Source organism: Anthonomus grandis, chromosome 8 (assembly GCF_022605725.1).
Source record: "Anthonomus grandis grandis chromosome 8, icAntGran1.3, whole genome shotgun sequence".
In the NCBI taxonomy this organism is placed as follows: Eukaryota; Metazoa; Arthropoda; class Insecta; order Coleoptera; family Curculionidae; genus Anthonomus; species Anthonomus grandis.
In genome coordinates, this window is record NC_065553.1 from 12,456,420 (window position 1) to 12,469,518 (window position 13,099).

A 13,099-nucleotide genomic window follows, 5' to 3' on the forward strand; every position below is an offset into this window, starting at 1 on the left:
TATGCACTTAACGGAATCATAATTTCACTTGCATCGTAGATTCACTTCAGTTTGCATTACTTAAGTACGGCAAAATAATTTCTTTTTAATGATAATTTACTTTGGTTATTTGGGTAGTATATCTCTTCTGAATTATTCATATGCACTAGTAAACATTTTTAACGCTTTGCCCAATGTGAAAGAAAAAATACTTTTTAAGCCTGGTTTTTATTATTTGTCAACTTTTAGTGCCGATCGTAAGCTGGCAATCTCACTATAACTTCTTTTGTGTTGGAATCTGTTTTTAATTAAATGTGGGACTTCTCAAGCAATCAGCCATTTAAGTCTACTAATATTAAGTCCCTTGTGATATGAAAATATTCAATAACAAAATTTACATTGTTGTGCAAAACTTGCTACTATAAATTGTGTAGACAACTTTAATATCATATTGTAACGAAATTTAGAAACACACTTCTCTTTTAGAAAATCGCAAAGCTTATCCTTTTTGACAACATGACTTTCGACTACACCACACGACTTTCACTATCGACTTCCTCCACGTTATGAGATCTAATTGAAAAGACCATATTTTTGGCCTTGCTATGATTAAGATTTAGCTTGTTAAGGGTAAACCATTCACTCACCTTCTCAATGGATGCATTTCTACATTGGTTGAGACTGGTGAGGTCGGTTTGAGTTTTCATTTGAAAGCTTGTATCATCAGCATACAGATTTAAGATACATTATCGTAGAGCAAAACTGATGTCATTTACATATATAAAAAAAGCAGCAATTCTAATATAGACTCCTGAAAAATCCCATATGCCACCGTCTTCTACTCCGAGACCTCGGCCCATCTGTTTTACTAGAATTGACTCATATATTTTTTAAAAATATAAGTATAAACGAGATCGGCCTATAATTATTTAGTAGGTTTGCGTCACCACTCTTAAGGATAGGTAGAGTTCTGCTTAGTTAAAAATGGCTTGGGTATATTCCTTGATTGACTACTGACTCCTAGAGGACCAATCAAAACATTTTTATGTGTACATATTTTTGGTATGTTTACTTGTTAAATGATCAATAGCCCACCTAAAATCATTAAATGACACACTTGAGAAACTGAAGGTATTTTGGTCAGGTCTGCCTCGAAAGGAGCAACAGCGTGAGAAAGAACAGCTACCAGTTGGTCAGCAATCTTTGTAAAAAACATGTTCAGTGTCTCGGAATTAATATCAGCAAGAACAACTTTTGCTTTTTTTGACTTGCTGGACTTTGCCTTTGTTGAATTATTAGCACCCCTAAGATACTCCGTGTTTGCCGTCAGACTTTTCTATCGAGCCTAATACTCCAGCTGCTCTGCACTACCCTGCTCAAGTCTTTTGCTGCTGCGGAAATTACTCTTTCTGAATCTAGTATCACCTTAAATATGTGTTTTGCGAAACAGTGCCTCACAATCATTTGCGAGGACCACATGTGAGGTCTCCATTATACACACCAAATTTATAGATTTTTCTTAATTTAATTGTTTTTAGTGTTTTCTTTTTAGACGTCAGAACACGTTGTCCTTATTTGACTGTCCTGTTTTTGACCCGTGAAATTGGTGTTGTAATCCAGGTTCGTATTTCTCTTCGGGTGTTACTCTTGAATCCCTTATGTAAGTTCTGGTAGAATAAAGAGACTAGCATATCCTCTTCTAATAACTTTATCTAACTTTATCTTTGCCTATTAATATAGACTCTAATGGAAGAAATTTATCCTGTCTTAGTTTTTCTCCAAAGATGCAAGCTTCTGCGATCGTTGAAAGACCTTCATAATCGTCTTGATCAGATCCTTCCAAGTGTTACGGTTGCTGTTGTTCCACTATTTCCTGCTTAATCAAGTCCATCAAAGTTATCTGAAAATCACGTAATCCGACATTATTTCTAATATTACTACTGACTGTCCAGATTCTGACGATCTGCCAAATCAAATTTGACTCTTGTTATATACAATCCACTGTAGTCCTAGTTTGACTTTACCCTGAATAATCAAATGAAATTCTGGATCATATTAAGGATCATATTAAAATAATTCTTGTCATTTTGGCATGGGAACTAAATTATGTAAGAAAAATATAATTTCAAGATTATTTAAAAAGCAATAAAAAACAGTAAGTTATTACAAAAGAGGCAAGGAAGACAGGATTAAATAGTTGGTAAAATAGTTGATTAAATAGAGTTTGAAAAATGAATAATTTAAGACATGGCAATTTACCTCATATTTAGCTGTTACATATTAATGCAAGAATCTTAATGCAGTAAAGACAAATAAGAGTTGAAAATACCTACTACGATATTTTTTCGTATCCTAAGATTTGATAGTTTATCCGAAATTTGAGTATCAAGATTGGTATATCTAAGAGTTTACTAGATTTGCTGAAATATGTAATGCTTGGAACTTTGAATATAAGAATAATTATTTAAAATAAATATACAATATTTTCCTTGAATTATGAGTCGATTTAAAAAGCATCCTTAGCAGATAAAGATTTGATATATATTTGTAGCTCAGCTTTGTGTAGAAAAAAATCTTATTAATGCTTAGATTTGTTGTAAGTGGGGCGTCCTGAGTCCCTCTACTGCGACCTTAGACCTTTTGTGGCTACCAATTAATGCTTACTCTCAATTACCAATATATGTATTCATTCGTTTTTGTTGCATTTTAGCCCTATTTGGATGTGACAAGTGCTTAAAGAAATACACAACGATAAAAGCTTTAAGGTCACATAGAGGAAAGGATTGTGGAAAACAGAAAGTTCAATGTAAAATTTGCGGAAAGTGGTATACAAGAAAAACTACTTTGGTACTACATATGGCTCGATTTCATCCCGAAGATGAGGGATCGCTCGATTAATAATTGTTTTATTTGTCTTTATATATTGAGAGTCCTATGATGGTTAATAATATATCTTGATAATATATACATATATGTATAGTTTTTAGAAATAAAAATGGTTAACAAATACGTTAAAATTATTTAAAATATTAGGTTTTAGCAGTAAAAAACCTGGAAAATCAATATATCCAGAATATCCCTTATTAAGACAAGTTTTAACTCAATTTATTTTTAGGGTATCTAACATCCAATTTTCAATGTCCAAAATGCAACAGGGCTTACAGACATAAGGCATCTCTCTATAACCATACAGAATATGAATGTGGCAAAGAGAAGTCTTTTCAGTGTACCATGTGCCCTCATAAAACAAAAAGAAAAGGAAGCCTTAAGGATCATATGATGGTTGTTCATGGAGCAGTACTTCCCTCTCCAGTTGCACCAAAGAGGAAGCGTTATAAGTATTCTAAAATTATGTAAAAATTTTTGTATAATATAAAGAATCGATTTGTTTTGCTAAAATTAAAAAGTGAATATTTTTCGTATCTCATAAAGGGTGCTAATTAACATTATTTTAAATGGCATTATATCAAATTCATTGGATATTCATTATTTTGATTAAATTATTTTTTTGTTTGTTTTAAGATGGCCAGATATTTGTTTGGGTGTCGTTAGTGTTAACTTACTAGGTTAGAAATATATATGTTATTACTTTGAGACAATTTTATTAATTGTAAAATATAAAAATACCTAACCTTATTTTATTGTTTTTTTTTTTAATTTATAATATTTATTTCTCTGTATCCAGTTAATATACAGGGTTTCCTACAATTAATAAGACATTGAATAACTGCAAAATATATCGAAAAAGGCTGTTGTTCATCAGGAGGTACAAGTGCCAAAAACAAGCTTATCTTAGAACATTAGAAGATTTTCAATGTTCTCACCATGCAATAATTTAAATACTATTCTATTTAAAACTGCTGAAGTGAAAGTTGATTTAACTAAAAAATCTTCCTTTGTAAATCCCTTATAATTTTTTTCATTCTTTTATAAATTTCTTTCATATTTTTTAACACAATTTTCTGTAGCCAAATATAGCCAGTAAAGTACTGAAATGATTCACAGAAGTCTCAGAACCAGTATGGGTTTAATCTGGTCAAAAGTACTCATTCTTTATAAAACTCTATATTTTAAAATGAGTCCAATTCAAGATCCACGTGTTGAGCATTTTTTAATGCATTTCTACAGCACTGTCATCTGGTACCTTTGAATCTAGATGTAATGTTTGATGATTATTAGCTCAAAACTATTTATGGTGATGAAGTTATGAATGGTACGATTTTTTACAAGTGAGTTTGAAATTATTGAATGTTTTCTTTTTTATCTGAAAATTCCCTTGACTTGATGCCTTCGGATTTGCCTCTCCGCCTGAAGATGCATTTGGGTGGAGATGGGTTTTCAATAGAGAAGAATTTTTCGACACTTCCACCTTTCAAAAGTTGGATCTCATACAAATAAACTAAGAGCAATATATAGATGTGTAATAATATTCACCATTAACTTCAACAAACTTGTCTAATGAACTACGCAGTGTATATAAGATTTAGGTAACAAAAATCGTTAAAATGACTTTTAGAAAATACAAACCATTTTTGAGACTTATCAAGAACAATCCATATCTATAACTTTACACTCAATCGTTAAAATTATATCTAAGTATCTCAACTCTGCTTTAGCCAGAAATTTAATCTTAAGAGTATTTTAAGATATCGTAGGAATAAATCATAATTCCTCCTCATTATTAAAATGTATGTGTAATATATTATAAAAACCAAGTTTTCTAAAACCTTCCAAAAATAATCATGGTTATAAGTATGGTTGCTTGTTCAGAATAGCGATATTTCCTCTTAAGCTATCCACATGTGTGAATGTTAAAAGATACCTATGCAATAACCTTGTTGACGTTATACTGGCAACATTTCCAATGAATCTCCCAGTAAATATTTTAAATAATCAATATTGAGTAGTAGTGGCAGTAGTAAAATGACAAGGTTTATAATAAAATTGCCAGTGATTCCCGAACTTTTATTATTAATTTATCACGCATCTATTTGTCGAACATAAATTAGTAGTCATATTAATAGTAAAAACTTTAGAGGATTTTTAGCAGCTGAAATAGGTTCATCATATAAGTTATACCATTTTGTGAAAATTCAGGTAAGCATCTTTGGACTGTTTTAGTTTTAATTTACTTAACTCTATGAATCCTACATTAAATTTAAACGCCTGGTACATAATTTTGGACTTTTAGTGATTCCTTTCAAAACTTGTTTTTTAACCTGGGTAAACAATTTCGCAGTTTGCTGTCCATAACTGGTCATTATTGTAGTGAAACTACTACTAAATATTTGCTGATTTTTTATAAGCTCATTTTATACATTTTTCCTTGTAAACTTTTACAGTTTTGCGACCATTTTTTTGAAATTGCTTATAACTTAGTAGCATATCAGTCATTTCTGCTAAACTGTATCTTTGAACCTTATCAAGGAGCTACACGAACATTTTTGGTGCTACTGCTAAGATTTCTTTTTCTAAAAAAGAAAGATTTAATATTTTAATTTTTTTGAAGAATCTCTGAGACGGAGATACTATTTGGTCTTACTAAATAGCAAAGAGCTCTCTTTGTAGTTTCTAAATACGTTTAATTTGAACCGTACAACAGGTAGCCCAAAATGGAAGAACACATCGGAGATGCGACTTAAAATGAAAGTAACAGACTAATCTAGCCGTTTAACTAGACCGAGTTCAACTCTCTTAAATCCGATGTAAGTGAATAAAATATTTAATGCTTTACTTCTTGGTTATTTTTCATCGATGCATTGTCCTATTTTCCATTTTTATACAGTGTTTGTACATTTTTATATAGTACCATTTTAATTCTGTGTTAATATCCAAGTAAATCCCTAATATCTGATTCTTCGCTAATAATCAAAAATTTACTGAAAGGAATCAGGGGTCATTTGCAAAGAATCAGATTTTGCCGCTGATGTTTAAACTAGCGATGTCATGTATAATCAATAGAAATAAAATAGGGCGTAGAACTGAATCTTAGGTACCCCACATTCTAAAGGCTGGCATGAATATGTTTTGAAATTAGAAACGTAGGTAACTTGGTAATCAAGATATTAGGATTTACATAGTCAAAAGCTTTAGAGAAATCGAAGAGAGTTATTGCTGTTGAGTGATTTTTGCTAAGGCAGAAATATGTTTTAATAAAAAGGAAAAATATTGTATCTTTGGTGCATTTGTTAGCCAAAAATCAAAATTTATGGCAAGTAAGTATTTTATAGTGAAACACAAACACATAAGGTAAAATAAAAACCCTGCAGTTTCCCTCTACTTATTTATTAAACATTTAGTGATTTAAAATTCCCTACATGTTTCGGAAACAGTGGTGCTCATCATCAGGGGGTAAAAGGCCTAAAATTGGTATTACTGCAGGATATTTATTTTACCTTAACCTACGACTCCACTGCAAGTATGGATTATTTCTTCACTACAAACACGTTTTTTCTAACTGATATTTCACTTGATCTTAAAGAACGTAGAAAGGAGTATAATTAGACAATAGTTTAAAACCTAATTTTTATCATAGTCTTTAGGCAGCTCTTCGAATTTTAAAATTACTTATTAATTAAATTTGTAACATGGTTTTAGGTGCATTCTGACAGATTTGAAGGAAAAACTATACATTTTCATGAGAGAGGTTTAAAAGTGAATCAAGGAAACGAAATATAGTCTTCATTGATTGATTTTTATCCCAGTACCAAGAAACTACCCTTATATTTGGCATATTATATTTAAAAAATATTAGATAAGCTATTTTTTCTCTCTTAATCTTGCAGAACACATGCTCTAGCAATTTGGCGCGTACACTCCACTTAACCTTTCATAAATAAATTAGTCTCAGAGTCTATCTTCTCTTTTCTCATATAAACATGTACAAAATATGCAAATAAAAATATAACTATACAAATTTCAATTTTTTAGCTCAAAGAAACGCCTCAAAAAAATGCGAAGGCTGTGGTAAATGCTATGAAAAGGCCGATAGCTTGAGAATCCATAGAAAATATGACTGTAAAATGTTAGAAAAAACTGCACCGTTGTACCAATGTGACCATTGCAATTATCAGTCTGGACGAAAGTATCAAGTTAAAATACATGTGTTGAAAAAACATTCTGAGGGGTATGATCAGTCAGGTCTTAGAATGACCTTGTGAATGTAGGCTATTTAGCTTATGTATACATTGTTTTGACACATTTAATAAAATTAAGAAATGCATATATTTTGTTGTCTTATTACATCCAGATAACACTCCTGACAATTTGCTTATGTATTGAAGGTTTATAAAGTTTTTTTTTTCGTAGCTTATCTTCAGCGGTGTCCTGGGTGTTCAAAAATGTACAAAAACTACGCTACTTTAAGGTACCATCGGAAATACGAATGTGGACAGTATGCCAAGTTTAAATGTTCCAAATGTCATTATGTTGCTAAGAGAAAGTACCATATCAAATTACATTATATAAGGAAACACGTGAATGGAGAAGGACACTCGTTTTGCGAGTTAGATTTCTATCAGCATGAAGGACTTTAACAAATAAAAATTGACAATAATAAATGATTTATTAAATTTGATTAATTAACTATGTTGAGTTTTACCGCAGCCTGCACCAGAGTTATTATATGCTTCAATTGTGAAAATAGTGTTTGTTGGTTTCTAAACATTAAATTGTTTTAGGTGATCTATACCAGAACCTTATCAGGTACCAATGCCAAGGTTGCAATAAGTCCTACACTCTGATTAAGAATCTTAAAAGACATATGTCCATTGAATGTCAGAAAGAAAAGAGATTTAGATGTGGATTTTGTTCAAATTCTTATTATTACCGTACTGATTTGAGGAACCATCTTTCTCGTGTTCATAACTGTCACATAAATATTAAAGATTTTCCTTATAAATAATATAAAAAGACGTATGCTATAATATTGAATATAACTCTAAAATATATATTGTTTTATAGTATGTAAGTTTATAAAACTTAGGATAACTTATATAGGCTGGACTAGTTATAGTTTTATTGTAAATTACAGTTATTTTAACTTAATATTATGTTTTTTTTTAAACTTAACCTATAAATTCAATTTTTGGAAAGCCCATCTTTTGGAAAAAAACTTTGACGATGACTTTATTTTAAAGTCTTATTAAAATCGTATACAATTTTAAACAGTATAAAAATTATATTTCAAATATGATTTAAAGAATTAAGTTTCGTATTTAAAAATCTAAATTTTTTCTGAAATTACCAAATAGCTGACTTTGTAGAAGAGAAAAAATTTACAGCGTGTCCATTGTGGCTGTATTTTTTAAGTAAAAAAAATATTTTTTTTTTATAGAGAAGGGTTAAAAAAAAAACTTATTTTAAAATTATTTTGACATATACAGGGCATTCACAAAAGGCGTGGCAGAAGAATTTTATGTTTTTTTTTAAATGGACCATCCTATATAATAGTTGATTTGCTGATTCTGCGTCAAAATTTAAACAATATATTTGTTTACTGACAAAATTGTGTATATTTATATAGATTGGACAAATACTTCTTACGTTTTTTAGTTCACGCATCATGTCAGTAGCAATTCTGTCGCACTTTTGTGGTTTAAGGACTTTTTAAGCTACCCAAATAGATCAGAATCGCTGTTTTTAATTAGAAGAAAAGGTATATTTGCTGATTGCTTTAAATTAAATGGTCATTTGTTCAATTTTAAACAAAGCATAAGCCCACGAGATAATGCAGTACATACTTTTTGATTGTCTTACTCTCTCAATACGTGGCAGAATTCTTGGTGTATCCCACCCATCCCTTTCGAGTGCAGAAGATATCTCTCTCTGTAACTCCGTCACTGTTATTGGTTCGTTAGGCTGGATGATGTGCTGAAGATGGACAGCTCTTTCAACAGAAGCATATAATTGGCCTTCAGAGGCCTTAGTGTGCTCACTACTTTAGATTTGACGATTTTGACGATACTGTCAATTCAACAGATAAAAGAAATATTTTATGCGAAAAAATGCAAAAACAATATTTCTAGCACATTTAATGCCCTTTATCTTTTAATATTATTCGTAGCGATGTGTACCATTGAAAAATTTCGCTCTACAATTATTATTATTAAAATTTTTTTTCTCTCAGACTTTATTTAGCCAAATTTTGTAGAGTATGTTCAAATTGTCTTATTTTATCGTGTGAGATTTAATAATAAATTTAAAAAAAACATTTAATTTGTTATAAGTTGATCACATTAGTTTTTAATAAAAATTCAAAAGTCAAACCAGCTTTGTATGTGGTAAATTCTACAAAATAAAAAACGCATGTATAAATTATTCCAGGCATCATAAGACAGTATTATATAAATTTAAAAAAAATGTTGTTTATAACTTGATTAGAAATAGTAAATAAGGTAAATATATTTCAGCTCAAGAGAAAATGACTCCCAAAACGTGCACTGGTTGTGGTAAAACCTACAAGAACTCTAGAACTCTACAAGTACATCTAGCTTTAGATTGTGGAAAAGCTGAAACATTTGTATGTAAATTATGCAATAAAGGCTTTAAAAGGGGGCATACATTAAGAAGACATGTCCTACTAGTACATAGAAAAATATGCTTAACTGGACAAAATTATTGACACAAACAACCCTAAAGAAAGTCTTATTTTGCTGTCCTTAGTAATTAATTAATTGTTCCTGTAGTTATATGAAGTTAATATAACAAATAAATTATCATGCATAATGGGTATTTTTTTTAGATATTTCTTTTATCCCTATTATTAATTGTGTATTTTAAGATTTTATAATAATATTTTTTATAATAAAAAAAAATAGGCCTTGTTGCCTCTCTACTTTTAACTGCAAAGATAACCTTAAACGACATATTCATGACATATGCAATAAAAGTCACAAGGGGCTTCCAAAAAAAAAACGATAATTGTATCTTATACCAACAAATATTTAATTCTTTTACTTTATTAAAGAAACATAAGGTTGATGCGTCATTTTTCGATGAATTTCATAAAACTGAAAAGGAAGCAGTAATAAAGTTGAGATTACAAGTTGCATCAACGTCAAATGTTATTTTTTACACAGCATTTAATTGAAGATTAGGTATAGAACTAAAAATATGGAATAACACATCTCATAAAACTACCTTCCAATTTTTTTATGTCGATAGTCAAGGATTAATTTTTAAATTTTATTTGATTCCTTTAAAATTCGTGACGTTTTTTTTTTAAGACAGCCTTATGGAAAATGATCTGGTAGAATACACAGTAAAGTTACAGCTAAACCTTGCCTTATAAATAGTCCCTTCCTACTTATTCTTCTACAAACTTTATTTTCTCGGGCTTCTAGTAGAACATCTATTAAGGTACTTAATAGTATCCCTTGAGCACTCTATCCATTCGTTCTTTTCCAATATCTTCGACTAATTTTTGATCTGATTTTATCTTGAATAATGTTATTTGCTAGAACCCTCACTATTGTGGGGACAAATCTGCCTAATATATAGCTTTGTTTCCTTTACTTTCTTTCTTGTTCGGTTTCTAGATATACCAAGTATCTTAAGCTATTCACATAGGGAATCATAATCTGCAAACAAACCTCCTTCATCGAATTGCGAATTAAGATTAAAAATGTGTTCTATTAAACATCGTCTCTTACACTCTCCAGGTTGGTATTCAGAGTGTCCTGGACAAAATGATGTCTCTAAAAGTAAAGAATGTCTCAACTTAAAGTAAATTTATCCTGTTAGACTTAGTTCAATCGAGTTACAAAGTTTGCAGAGATCATAACTAAGAAATTTTTTTGTGATATTGCTCAGGCAATAGGACTATTTGTATTTTCTGGAAAGTAATTTCTGGAAGTGTTGGCTAATATTAATATGAAGTATAGTGATCACCATAGCTGATTTATGCAGTAGTATTAAAATGCGAAGTTAATGTAAGGATCTTTAATGTTTTCAGTAATAAATATTAGTTTTATTAATTCTTGTTTGGATGTAAGAATTCATAAAATTAATATTACTTTATCAATTCTTTAACTAACCTTGCCTGCAGACTATATTATTCTAATAAATAAACGTTATTTTAGGTCGATTTAAATGTCCAAATTGCAATAAACGTTACGTCCAACTGCCATCTCTTGAAAAACATATGATCGCCGCGTGTGGTAAAGTCCGATGGTACGATTGCTTGGTCAAGCATTGCTTGTATAAAAGTAACCGCAAGGAAAATGCAAAAAGGCATATGGCCTTAGTACATGGCCTAAAAGATAATGTTTATTAAATTATGTGGTGTATACAGGACATTTTGGATGTATTATTTTGCTAAAACTATCGCGTTACTGTCTGTTTAGTGAATGTTAATAAACGAATGAAAATTTGTTCAGAATTCTACTTATATCTTAGTGCTGTACATTTTTTTTGTTTATCGACAAAACAAGAAATTAAGTGCAGCAAGATATGGATATTTTGATGGCCATTTTAGAAAAGAAAACCCTATTAACGGGTCTTTGAAGGGTGGATTATCACTAGCCTGTAGGTATTTATTGGTTCTCTTGAGTTTCTAATTTTATATCCTAAAGAAAAATAAGTCAATAGTGACAATACGTATTTTTTTTCACTTTGTAAAATATTTTTTATTTTCTTTGTCTTCGTTTTTTTTTGTTTTCGATTTTGTTCTGTTTTCTTACCTGATCTTTTTTAAATTGTTTTTGTTCCTTTATGTGACAACTAATATAGATATTCATATTAATGGAGAAATGGATCTTGATAAAAATCGTACTTTAGAAACAAAAACAGAAGATATTGGCTTCTAAAGATGAACGATAAAACAATCGTGAATGACTAATGAGATTTTAAAAATGATGAAAGAGCAAAAGAAGTACAAAACAAAAGCACAGATAGATACAGAGAAATCAACAAAATTATACGTAGGAAATACAGAGGAGCAAGAACTGGCTGGTAGAGAGATGCTGCGAAATCGAACAACAACAGCAAAAACACGACCTACATACATGAAAAAATAGCGGAATACTAAGACTTGAAAAATTAAATTGCTGCAAAGAAAGTATTACAACTATTTAATGACAAGCCACCAAAACAACCTTCCCAAGTAAGTGAGATCAGTGAGATGAGCCCTAACATCACAAAAGAAGAAGTAAATCATGCCATCCTAATACAGAAAGCTGTGGGGCTTGATAAGGTACACACTAAAACCTTAAAGCTTTTAATCCAGGATAAAAAATTAATCCAAGATAGTATAGGGTTAAGCCGCCTAACAGATCTGCTCAACGACAACTATAGAACTAAAAAAATACCCATTTTGACGACTGTCATCACTTTACCCAAAAAACGAATGCAACCCAGTGTGATGTACTAAAAACATTTCAGAGAGTTATACGTTATATTCAAGAAATGCCAACAGCAAGTTGACGATGCTCAATTTGGCTTCAGAAACTGACATAAAGGTAGAAATATAGGCCTACTTTAAACATTATCGCAAAGCCTTGGAGTGCGTGCAACGTCAAAAAATAGCAGAAATACTTAAAGCAATAAGTGTAGACGAAGGCGACTTACAGAACTCTACTGGCATCAGACAGTTCAAGTAAGGATCGAGAACAATGTGTCGGAGGAGGTAAGGAGAAGAAAAAGAGTACGACAAGGATGCGTATTATCATCTGCGAAAACATTTTCGCAGAATCTCTTAAGAACACTAACACTAGAATCAAAATCAATAGCAAAACAATTAACAATATAAGATATTCCGACGATGAAGTCATTATTGTCTGAATTCCTGCAATTTATAGATGTTGTTGTTAAGTAAAACGAACCTACATATAAACATTCTTAAAACACAATTTATGGTTTTTTTGAAATTGCAAGCAGAATGTGCGTTTCCGAATACACAACAAAATCGTTGAACAAGTATCATCCTCCAGATATCTAAGGGCACTAATGAGTAATAGTTACCATTCAACGAAGAAAGTCCTATCAAGAATTGAATAGGCCAGAAGGATGTTTATTAACATAAAGAACCTTTTTATTAGGCCTGACCTAGATCTAAGTCTTAGCATCCGAATACTATGCTGCTACGTATTCCCCATCATCCTGTACTATTGTGAAAGCTGCA

At 30.7% G+C, this 13,099-nt stretch overlaps 1 long non-coding RNA gene across 1 annotated transcript; it reads left to right on the top strand.

The window, feature by feature from the left end:
• Positions 1-6,909: 6,909 nt before the first annotated feature.
• On the top strand, positions 6,910-7,658 carry LOC126739552 (uncharacterized). Its single transcript, XR_007661653.1, has 2 exons — positions 6,910-7,141; positions 7,288-7,658. It is a non-coding gene; the product is annotated as an uncharacterized LOC126739552 (long non-coding RNA).
• The last annotated feature ends 5,441 nt before the right edge of the window (positions 7,659-13,099 follow it).